The following is a 12,336-nucleotide window of genomic DNA, read 5'->3' as shown; positions in this document are numbered from 1 at the left end:
AATATAAATAAAGAAAGAATATTAGAGGTAAACGAGCATCTCCTTATCTGCTGGGAACCTCAAGTTGTGCAGCACCAAACCAGCCTCCCATCAGGTGCAGCACAATCTGAACACCTCATCCATAAAAAAGGTTACTCCATATTGGTCATTCAAGCTATTACAGGATTTTGTTATAAGAAAACAACTCTGTTCTTCATTTCTCCCATCCAACAGACAGGCTGTTCACATGAGAACTTGCTGCTGCACTCTTAGATAAAGACAAGGCCACACAGGTGGTGTAATTGTAGTGCTGAGTGGGAGCTGCCTGCAGGATCCTCCACTGCAACACCTGGTTGAGTCTGCCCTGCACTGAGGTTGATGTGCAGTGTGGCACAGCCCTGGAGCCAGCTGGTACGTGTGGATCACTGACTTTACCCATCAGGATAACTACAGGCACTGTCTCCCTTCTCCCTGCTTTCCAGAGGACTAGTTGTCATGTTAGTGCTTGGGTTTACCCTGCAGCTTCAGATACAGATAGCTTAAAAATAAGCCTAGGAAAAATCAAAGCATTTAACAACGTTTTCATCTTTTGATCCTGTTCGTTTTGCACAGCAGAGTGTTATGTTTCCATGGTATGCTGGTCCCAGTTTTTAAATAGCTGGATTTTCCTCCTGACAAAGCAGAAATGCTATCAGTCTGAAGATACTTCCTTCATTTTTAGCTCACATTTCTGCCAATAATCATGCATATACTTATTTATACATATTTAACTCTATGTCTCTATCCATGACAGGCGAGAAAGCAATTCTGGCATGAATATACTTGTTGACATGCTGGATCTCCATTTGCTTGAATAAAATTCCCTCTCCAGACATCTGTCTACCCATCCATCCAATTACCCATCCATCCACGCAAGCAGAAAACCCCATAAAACTATTTGCAGGAAAACAACCTGAAAGGGGTACAGTTTATTACAGTTGCAGCTATAATAAACTGTATGTAACAGAGAATCCTATTTTTAGATTTACTTTTTTTGACAAGCCATCTGCCTCTGGTTTATGCTGTATTGACAGTATATTTATGATGGGAAAACTATATGAAGAAAACACCTAGTTGTTGGCTGAGCAGTTCTTAAAATCTCAGCTTGTTTTAGTGTTGCTGTTTGCCTTCTGAAATATAGGAAGGAGTCAGAAAAGATAACTTGGAGAGAAATTCTGCTGAAATCTTTCATCTAGTGGGATTTTTTTCAAGCAGATATATTAAATAAGAGGAAAATAGTTCTGCTTTCTAACAGAAGTTGTGTAGGTAAGAAACCTAAGTGTTTAAAAATGAAGTTTTGATCATGGATAAACCAGTTATATTTTCCCTGCTTTTACAGCTCGGCTGCTGCAGCCAGAAAAGGTTGAACTTTCCCCAGGAAGCCTCTTCCAGTTTCACACTTGTATGGCTGGAACCCTGATTCAGTATATGGGGAAGACATATAGACTGCCTTTCACAGTCCTCCTCATTTCAACACAGTTGGTAGCCGTATCTTCCCTTCTTCTAGGGCATCTGGACCACCTTGAAGAACCCAGGGTTTGGACGGGAGATGTCTCTGTCCATTGTTGCTGAAATTTGATGAGTTTTTAAACATTGTTACTGAATTTTTACCCTAGCCCAAGCTTGGAACCGTGAAGAAGAAACAAGTGAGAGAAGAGTATCTCAGCAGTAAGATCCACGCCTCAGAGTTCCTTGGGATTTGTGTCATTGGCATAACGTTGCTAGTAAATGGTGAAGGGAAAAGCTCTGCAGTAATGCTCAGGTGGAATATCTGGCTAAATCTTCCAGGTGCAGAAATTACACAAAATTAAGTCCAACAGATTAGTATATCTGTGGAGAAACTTTTAAGTAAGACTGCACATTTACTTCTTCATGTGGTTTTGGCACTGCAGACCCGTAGATCTTACTGTGAAGATATTAAAAACATGCCTTTTCTTTCCACTTGATCCACATTTCCTCTTACTTGACTGGTTGCAAGTTTGTGATAGTATTCTAGGATACCCCAAGAATACTTGAACAGTGCAAATAAATTATTTTTGTATAAAATTGTCCATTTTCCAGCATCCTTTGCCATCTCTCCTGCCTTCTTGCATGCATTATAATTTCTTAGCCTCTCCTCCCCCCAAAGTGTGACCAAAAATTAATGGCATTACACTCTTTGCCCCTCAGCAGGCCTTTGCCCCTTTAGCACCTCCTTGGGCCTGATGAATTTTGCCCAGCCACCTCCCTGCTCTTCCAGCAGCTCTCTAGGTCTTTCATGCAACACTGAAAGACTCTTTTCCTTTGGGTGGTCTCTGCTTCTCCCTTGGGTCCAGCAGGAGGAGTGTAATAAACAGCAAGTGATGGAGCTTGCTGGTGGGAATTTCCTCCTTCATCAGCTCTTCTGAAGCCTCTGCTGGGAAGGGTCTTAGCCAGGTCAAACATGGAATTGTTTGCAGGCATAAGCCCTCATGGAGAGGATCTTCCACCTTGTTTAGGCAGACCTGATATCATAGGGACCATCCTTACTGAAATCAGCATGGGACACACCACGATACAGTCCTGAGCTTGTCCTGCTCCCTTGTCCTAACATGACCTAGGAGGTTTTCCATGGTTTATTCCTGATGAACCAAAACCATTTAGTTATTGATATCTCCATTATAAGAAAGTATTTAGACTTCCTCATAGGTCTGATACTGTCCTTAATCTAGAAATCACTTTGTGTGCTGCAAGACAGCTGTGAACATCATTTCTGCTGGTCCCCAAGGGTTGTGCCCTGCCCTGGGCTGCTCTGGGTTGGATCTCCTCATTAATTTAGGAAGGATAGCTTGTCTGTTGAAGCTGTGGCACTATACAAATATACATCAGAAAGACAGCAGAAAAACCCACAGGTGATTAGACTTCAGTGTCTTTGGTTTAAACATTAAGACTGTAGCACATTTCAATAGATGTACCTTACGTTGTCACTAGAAAGAGGAATTAAAGATTGGACAAAACAGTCTTACAGAGTGCTGCAGCTTATTCTCTGAATTAGAGAAACAGAGTAGTTAAGATGTAAAAACGGAACATGGTGAGCTTACACAAAGGAAGTCAATTCCCTAGCAGTTCCCAGAATTTCGGGGTAATTTAGGACAGGCACATCACAGAACCTGGCAGTGGGGAAAAAACAGACATCTTACATATTATCCCATGCCTTTCAGCTTCCAATAGCAATGATGAACTCTGGCCAAAACAGTGGTTTGGGAATTTATGATCAATCAAGGTTATGGGTCCTTGGCCTTAGGTCAGCAGGTCTCCAGGGGGTCATTAATGTCTATGAAATGCTCTGCATCTCTTGAGTTGCTGTTTAAATGGTGAGTAACTGTGAATTACAAGAATGTCATTGCCATATATCAAGTGGTTCAAGGTTGGTGAATCTGAAATAAATTAGCAGAGGCAAGCTGAGCTTGTTTGTTCCCATTCACCTGTACTTCGCTGTTTCTGTTGCAGAGCTGGTGGCTGGGCTGTACTGAACACTAATGTGAAATAAAGCTTGAAGTGCTTTTCAGAAAGAAACAGAAAAGAGATGCTGAAAAATACAACACACAATTATCTTCTGCAATGCAGTTTATTAAACAGGGTCTCCAGCCTCTTATATCTGATACATACATTATATTGGCAGCGTGAGTCTTGGAGGAGGGTTCAGGCATAAAGGTGGGGGAAAAAACAATGAAAAAGAAAGAGTACTTTATATAGTTCTCATCTTCAGTGGGAGAGGAAAGAAAACATTAAATGAAAGCTTTTTAATACATTATGCACTCTCAATAGCAACTAAAACTGTTGTGGGAATTCTTAACTTTGTGTTAAATTGGCCACAATGGCCGAAGTGATACTAACACCATGATCTAAAGTGGGGGGAAAGAACCAATGAGAAAAGGAAGCTGCTGTGAGCCATAAGTGTTATTTACTATAATGAAAAGTTCAGTGCACATCTCAGGAAAAAGCTAAGGCAGTATTGCATATGCGAAATGCTTGTGGCCCTATACTGAGAAATAGATATGAAATTTCCCAGCACTAGGTGTACAACTTTGCCTGAGCCACTCTTCTGCAGGGCACCTTTATCCGAGGCAGTTTTGTGCGTGCATTCTTGATTGGACGCGCCAAGCAATTTTGGCAACTAGGTTACCACTGACCTCTGCTGGGAGGAATCAGGCACATTCAGCTTTTGTCATGGGACGTGTGATGTTCAGATGTGGTGAACATTTCCCCCGTCAGGGGCTGACACATATGTGTATATGTAGGTACAACATATACAAATCTATGTGCAGCAGCATGCACCTTCCATCCTTGTTGTCGCTGCAATTTCCCAGGTGGCCAAGCTGTGCAAACCAGTAAAATCCATCTCAGTACTTACAAAAAGAAATTTTATTTGCAGTGACAAAGACTTAAACCACATAAAGAGAAGCATCTCTACCAGTTTCCTGTAGGATACATCCTACACATTTACAAGATTCCCCGTATCTTGTACCTCTACAAGATACGGGGAATCTTTCGTATTCTAAGAGTTGAAGGGTGAGGAAGGGATACTAAAGACCTGGGTTGTAACTGATGTGAATGAAAAGCAAAGGTGTTTGTGATGACTACCACATCTTCCAGGTGGCTCCTAATCAACACATTGCAGATGCGCTCAGCATGAGCAGTAGAGTTACAGATACGTAAAGTTTTAAACCGGCAAGGTGCAAAATATGTGAGGAAGAGAGACTGTGCAAACGAAAGAGCTCAAATAAAGAAGTCACATAGAGGAATAATCATGTTTCTCATTTGAGTAGGTTTAGCATTCAATTGTTTTGCAAGTAAAGAAAAAATATCTTTCTCTTCATGCCATCCAGTGAAGCCATGTCCTGTCAGTGGCTCAGAGAAGAACACAAGCTGGAAACAGTCCACTGGAGTGAGTATGCAGGTAGGAAGAGTCAGAGCTTATAAACTGAATTGATTTGTTCACTTGTAATGAGTGACATGAAATAATTACTGCAGAGTAGAAAACAGATCAGATGACCCTGCAATGGAGTAGCAAAAGAAATTGAAGATATCATACACAGCTTTGTTCAACAATTGCTCAGGTTGAAAGTGGTATTGGCCATACAGTTAACAGCACACAGAAAGGACCACATCTGAGGTCTACTTTGTCCATGAAGAAAAGTCAGTTTATCACAGAGCAACAAATCATCCAGATCGAACAAAAAAAATGCAGATGAGCAGGATTTATTCCCTGACTGAAATATTCTAGCAGCATTACAGCTGCCTGTAGCAGGAATTGTCACAAGGACAGAAGATGAATCAGGTGTTAAGACTGGAGACGACAATGAAAAGACTGGTCTTGATTATATTAAAAAAGGAAATTACAAGATTCATGAGACAAGATTTAGTGTGGTTGAAGGAGAGAAAAGAGTCCAGATTACAAGACAGAAAGAAGAAAATGGAGTTGTCTACAGTGATAGATAATGCAGAAAAGGCCAAGGCGAAAAGATCTGGGGTTCATCCTAAAGAACTTGTATTGGGATGGTGGATAGGCACACAAAAACAAATGTCAAAGGAATTAAATGCAAAGCTGAAAAGCTGAGCTGGGGTTGAGGCTCTGCTGGAGAAACAGTATCTGAAACTCTGGGAGAAGATAGAGTTGCCATTAGAGAATATACAAGAGGAAAAAGCAGAGAAATGAGAAGCGAAATCAGGAGGGAGAAAAAAATTGTAAATATGAGAGGAGAAGGGAGGATGCAGCCATTAAAGAAGGAGGGGAAGAAGCCCTGTGGGTTTGTTTTTTTTTTTCTGTTTTGGCCATTCAGATGATCCGGCAATGTCTTCATCTAAGGTGTTTCTTAAATAGGTAAAGAAGCTTTTAAAAACGGAGGACACCAACAGGACAGGGTGAGAGGATTAAAAAACCCCACCAAAGCCAAAACCAAAAGCTGGTTGGACTGTACCTCAAAGCGTAGCATGAGTTAGTCCCATTTTTAGGCAGCAAATAATGAAGGCACCATGTGGGAAACATTACTAATCAGCCGTGGAGATACATACTCTGCTAACCAAAATTTCCATGCGACCTTCAGCTGCACCCTCACATAAGGATGTTTGGCATCCTCCAACTGAGGTAGCAGAAAAGACAACTGTGGCAAGTCCCACATAAAAAAGGAAAACCACATCCTTCGTGCTGTACAGGGGGAAAAGGCAGTGGGCTACTGCTGCTTCCTTTGGGCTGTATGAGTTTTTTTAAGCAGTTTGACCTTTGACAAAGAAAAGTCAAGTGTAGGCTGTCATCTTGTCCATCCTAGCTGCAATGGACATCCAGACACTTCCACCTCTCTGTGGATAACATGGGTCTATGCTCAGGTGGCAGGATTGAGTCTTTCTCACAACTGTCTCATCTAAACACAGACTACGCTTCAACATCTTTATATACTGTTAGTTATTTTTTTACTTCTCTGAGGGAAATGACACTGTAATAGAATCATAGAATCATGAATAGTTTGGATTGGAAGGAACCTTCAAAGGTTATCCAGTCCAGCCCCCTGAAATGAGCAGCAACATCTTCAACTATACCAGGTTGCTCAGAATCACATCCAACCTGGCCTTGGATGTCTCCAGGGATGGTGCATCTACCACCTCTCTGGGCAACCTGAGACAGTGTTTCACCACCCCCTTTGTAAAAAAATTCTTTCTCATGTCCAGCCTGAATCTCCCCTCTTTTACCTTAAAAACATTACCCCTCATCCTATTAACCCACTGCTTCAAAATCCTGCAGAAATACTTTGGCCCATCTTTTCTGGCTTTGAAGGACTTTTAGGCCCAGTTATGGGAGCAATTGAATGCAAGACTGTCTTATGCAGGCCAGACTATGGTACTTTTTTCACATGTACATTTTTGTCATACCCCACACTAAAGACGTCATTAGACATCATCACCCCAAAAAAGACAGGAATGGATTTGCTGTGTGATCTTGTCAGAATCGTAACTCAGCCATACAGAAAGTCACTGGAGGAAAGATACTTTGCCAAAAACAGGTGCACATAAAGATTTCCCATCAGATTTTGACTGTGCTGAAATACTGACTAATCCCTGCTGTTGGGCAGTAATTGTGGAGCAAGGTAACTAGCACAAAGTACTGTGACCAAAATTTCTGCACAAAGACTAAGGCTTACAGGAGCGTAAAACCTGACAGCCAATATTATGCATATTAATACAAGATAGTGCAGAGCTAATGAAGACAGGACTAAGAGTGGCTAAAGTTATTTTAGATTTGTTTATTTGGTTACCTGGAATAAAGTACAGGTAAAAGCTGTAGAAGCTTTGTACAAACAGAGCACTGTGGGCTGTACTTATCAACGATACAGCGATTACCTGTACAGATATAATATCAGTGATTTGTTACAATAACTGGAATACAAAGTGTGACTGTATTGCTATTACATGCTCATCATGTCAAATGACTGGGAAAGGATCTTGGATGGTCAAATGCCAAAACCCTCTGTTCAGTCTCTATCTTAGGCGGTAATAGTACAATTTCCCAACCTGATTTGGTGGATTTCAGTTTGGGAAGGAGGCAAGTGAAAAGAACTTACCTGACTGTCTTTTGGGTTGATTTGAGGACTTGCTGATACTGATTAAACTGAAAACTCAGAGGCAGAAGTTGCAGTTGCAAATGTCTATGTGATTTAAATATTTGGGGTGGGGTCCAGGTTCAGATTACATTCCTCCACCTAGGTGTCTATGCTACCAACTCCAGCCATGTGCAGGGGTCACCTGAAGCCATCTGAAATGCCCTGTGGTCCCATGACACCTTTTCAAGCTGGCAGATATGACACAGTAATTACCATAGACCCATGCCCTGGTAAGCCAGGCAGGGTATCCTGCACCATTTAAAATGACAGCACAAATGAAGGCTTAGGGATGTTTGGAAACCTGAAGCCTACTTCCATGTCAGCCAGGGGAGCTTAATGAGTCACTGAGATGACAGAAGATGGAGAGACATCAATTTGATAGGTGGAGCACTCAGTGGATAAAGAACTGGCTGGATGGCCATTTGCAAGTTGTGGTCAATGGCTCAATGTCCAGTTGGAGACCAGTAACGAGTGGTGTCCCTCAAGGATCGGTGTTGGGACCGGTCTGGTTTAACATCTTTGTCGCTGACATGGACAGTGGGATTGAGTGCGCCCTCAGCAAGTTTGCCGATGACACCAAGCTGTGTGGTTCGGTTGATACCCTGGAGGGAAGGAATGTCATCCAGAGGGACCTTGACAGGCTTGTGAGGTGGGCTGATGCCAACCTCATGAAGTTTAACCATGCCAAGTGCAAGGTCCTACACCTGGGTTGGAGCAATCCCAGGCACAGCTACAGGTTGGGCAGAGAAGAGATTCAGAGCAGCCCTGTGGAGAAGGACTTGGGGGTGTTGGTTGATGAGAAAATGAACATGAGCCAGCTTCAGTGCGTGCTCACAGCCCAGAAAGCCAACCGTATCCTGGGCTGCATCAAAAGGAGCGTGACCAGCAGGTCGAAGGAGGTGATCCTGCCCCTCTACTCTGCTCTCGTGAGACCTCACCTGGAGTATTGTATGCAGTTCTGGTGTCCTCAACATAAAAAGGACATGAAACTGTTGGAACAAGTCCAGAGGAGGGCCACGAGGATGATCAGGGGACTGGAGCACCTCCCGTATGAAGGTAGGCTGAGAAAGGTGGGGCTGTTCAGCCTGGAGAAGAGAAGGCTGCATGGAGACCTCATAGCAGCCTTCCAGTGTCTGAAGGGAACCTATAGGGATGCTGGGGAGGGACTCTTCATTAGGGACTGTAGTGACAGGACAAGGGGTAATGGGTTAAAACTTAAACAGGGGAAGTTTAGATAGGATATAAGGAAGAAGTTCTTTACTGTAAGGGTGGTGAGGCACTGGAATGGGTTGCCCAGGGAGGTTGTGAATGTTCCATCCCTGGTGGTGTTCAAGGTCAGGTTGGACAGAGCCTTGGATGACATGATCTACAGTGAGGTGTCCCTGCCCATGGCAGGGGGGGTGGAACTTGATGATCTTAAGGTCCTTTCCAACCCTAACTATCCTATGATTTTATGACTGGTTGTGAAAGGAGAGTCTCCGTTAGCATCCATCATGCCTGGTGCTATTTGGGATGCTCTTGAGTACCCCAAGACTCATTGTCATGTCTATTAGCCCCATGACAACGCTGAAGGACCTCTAAGTGGCACTAGAGCCCTATGTGTAGTGACTAAATTGAGTCTTGAATCATCACTGCTGGAAATTTAGACCTCTCACTGACATAGAGACACCCTAACCTGGTTGTGTTAATGATCTGCATCCTACCCAAGATTTGTGAGAGCAGAGAACTGCATGTGTGTACTTGTTGAGAAAGAGGTTTGCCTGCACCCTGAGATCTGGCAGTGCCCCACAACAGCTCCATGACCATTAGGTGAGCACCTTCAGGTTTGATTAGGAATGTCTCCAGCAGACCAGGCTTATTCCATGCCTGCCCTACATGCGGTAGTTCGAAGATGGCTGTGCAATAACAAGGGAAATAAATGCTTGTGAGAAAGCCTTTTCCCAACAGCTTTTTCTTAGGCTTCTCAGGCTTCCCTTAGGTCAGCCCGTGTGGGTCATTCTTGCTCAGGAAAACGGCTGGCTGCAGCTGGAATGCCTGAATTGTGCCCATGGTGTGGCTTGCTGTGCTCTTTCCATCCCTTATGACTGGCAATGCACTTTCCTGGTGTGTAAGGAGGTAGCATGCACTCATGTATGGACATTTATGAGTTCACTCAGCACCTATAAAAAAATAATCTATAAGCAAGGTTTGTAGCAGCTTTTCAGCTTGGGTGTCACTTCATCTGTCAGGTGTGGTATGATCTGGAGCCGTGAGTTCCTTAGCATATAGCAATTTTTTGAGTGAATGATCAAGTGAATCATCAAGTATCCTGTTCATAATAGGTAAGAGAACTTAGCTGACTATACGTACCTACAGCAAAAGCTTTGTTGAGTACATTTAGACACTTAGCTTTTGCTGATGCCAGGTTTGTTTGTTTTTCAAACCTGAAATGTTTTCTTAGGAGGTTGTTCCTTCTTAAGCCTGCTTTCCCAATCAAAGTTCCCATCATGTGTATGTCCAGGGCATGCATATGTGTGTTCACAGATGTGGCAAAAGAAAAAGACAGAAATAGCTGTGAGGCTAATACACAAACATTTCTAAGAACCAAGGAATTCTCCTTTTAAGAAGATCTTACTAATGATTTCCTTTGCTTAGATCACATATAGGTTATTTTCTTGAATTCTTGAGGTTTGGTCCTTGGTAGATAGGCAGGACGCTGTGAACTGGAACACGCAGAGACACCCACATGAGGCACATGGAGACGTGTCTGACCCCAGCCAGACAATACAAATGAAAAAAATCATTGTGAACTGCTGCTCATGAGACCCTAGTTCTGTGTGTGTATGTATGAATGGGTATGTGTGTGTGTATGCTGGGGAGCAAGGCGAGGATTTGAGACCTTACCACGCTATTTCTATGGAGAAACCTTTCCAGGCTTCTTCTGTCTGTGAAAACCAGTGGCATCTCCAAATAAGCCAAAACACATTCTGACTTTCCACCCATTAGTTCTTTACCAGGAAATCACTTTTCCTCGTACTGTGGGAAAACAAGATGTTTCGTAACAGGAATAAACACTGAATCTGTTTTTCCCATGGCATATTCTTGTACCCTGCTCCTGTTCCCAGTGCAAAAGCCCCACACCCTTCTGTGTCCCTTAATACACCAGCATGTTGATGGTCCAGCTGGCAGGACAAATGCCTGCTCAGCTTCTGCTGCAGACTCTTGCTCTCTGTGGCAATGAATGTGGGGGTCTCATCCCTCCAACACCACTTTAAAACATACATGCCTTTTAATATAAAGACCTCTTTCTTAAAACCTTCAACCTCCATTGCCAAATGTGGTCAAAACTGTCTTGTACCCTCATAAGTTAGTGAAGGGAAATGACAGGCTGATGACACGGCCATTTAACTTTGTTTTTATAATGAAGCAGGGTAAAAATACACACAACAACAAACAGTGGGCTGAGACTCCTGGGGAGAAAACAAAGGTGCTGGTGTTACAGTCAGGGCTGAAAATCATTGTCCTCAAAAGGGCTGCTGGGGATCCCATCAATAAATCCCCTGGGTCCTTTTGCTTAGGGCAGCTCTGGAAGTTCCTGGATGTAGTTACCAGCAGCAGCAGACACTCAGATGCCTCTCTCATCCCTCCGCACCTCCATTAGGTGGGCTCAGACTCTGGATCATCTTTCACAAGAGGTTCCAGTGGGGCAGCACCCATGAGTACCTTCAAAACCCTTAAATTTTGGTGAGCAGGTTAAAAGCAGGTTAAAAGCAGGAGTGATCTGTGAGCAGCTGAGGATTTTTTCTTCAGATCCATTTCCTAACATGCTGCTACTGCTCCTCCCTCCTCCAGGGCTGTAGTCTGTGAGTGGCAGGAGCTGTTTGTGATAACCATTAATTCATTGCCTCATACAATTCAAGCTGTATATCTTCCTTGAAGAGTTTCTATGCATACGGCTGAAAGCACCAGAACAAAATGACCCGAAAAGGAACAGCAACAGTGTGTTTCTGCTCCCATTCACTTAATTTTCTGATGAAGACACTTTCTGTACCTGGATGCTTTCCCAGCTTCTGGCCTACTAAAAATCCATCATTAGTAAGTTGAAAAATATGTCTTCTCCCTCCAGAAACACGTCAGCAGCCCCCACTCTGGCTCCACCTGGCAATGGCCGATGCAGCTAACCCTAATTTCCTCTACAGGCAAGGTCACAAGCAGTAACACCATAGCCCTTAGAACTGGTTAATACTTAATGCAATAACCCTCACAACTGGGTTTCACTGGCCTGTGCAGCCTCTTTCCCCTGTGCCTGACCCCAAGTTCAGTCCAGTTCTGCTGCTGGTTTTTTGGGAGCCCTGAGATAGCAATGAACAGCTCCCAAAAGATAACCGAGGGACCTCAGCCATGGACACATCTCAGCTTGCTGGGGATTTCAAAGCCATTAGAAGGGTTTCTTTCTGGTATCAGTGGGGAGCTCTGGAGATTTGTGCTGCTTCTGATGGGCAAAGTCCTATGGATTCTGCACCTTGCCCCTGCTGCAAACCCTGAAAGGCTAGGGACAGGGCACAGAGAATTAATTTCTATCTATCTAAGAAGTAAAAGCAAGCCACATCAGGCTAAGGGATTGTCATCTAAGTAGGAGGTCATGTTATTCATGCCTCTGGCGGACATTCCTGCAGAAGGACTGATTCTGCTCCATTTCCATCTAAGGCAAGGCTAAGGCCATACA

At 43.5% G+C, this 12,336-nt stretch overlaps 1 long non-coding RNA gene across 1 annotated transcript; it reads right to left on the bottom strand.

Annotated features, from left to right (window-relative positions):
* Positions 1 to 3,640: 3,640 nt before the first annotated feature.
* Positions 3,641 to 10,308, bottom strand: LOC133271749 (uncharacterized). The gene is made up of 3 exons (XR_009744233.1): positions 10,246 to 10,308; positions 9,372 to 9,526; positions 3,641 to 5,033 (listed from the first exon to the last, which is right to left on the bottom strand). It is a non-coding gene; the product is annotated as an uncharacterized LOC133271749 (long non-coding RNA).
* Positions 10,309 to 12,336: the final 2,028 nt, after the last annotated feature.

Source organism: Pezoporus flaviventris, unplaced genomic scaffold (genome assembly GCF_033815535.1).
Source record: "Pezoporus flaviventris isolate CSIRO_AGI_PZ_B2104156 unplaced genomic scaffold, CSIRO_AGI_Pfla_v1 ptg000025l, whole genome shotgun sequence".
Taxonomy (NCBI): domain Eukaryota; kingdom Metazoa; phylum Chordata; class Aves; order Psittaciformes; family Psittacidae; genus Pezoporus; species Pezoporus flaviventris.
Note: the sequence above shows the minus strand (reverse complement) of the source record. Positions and strands in the feature narration are given on the sequence as shown.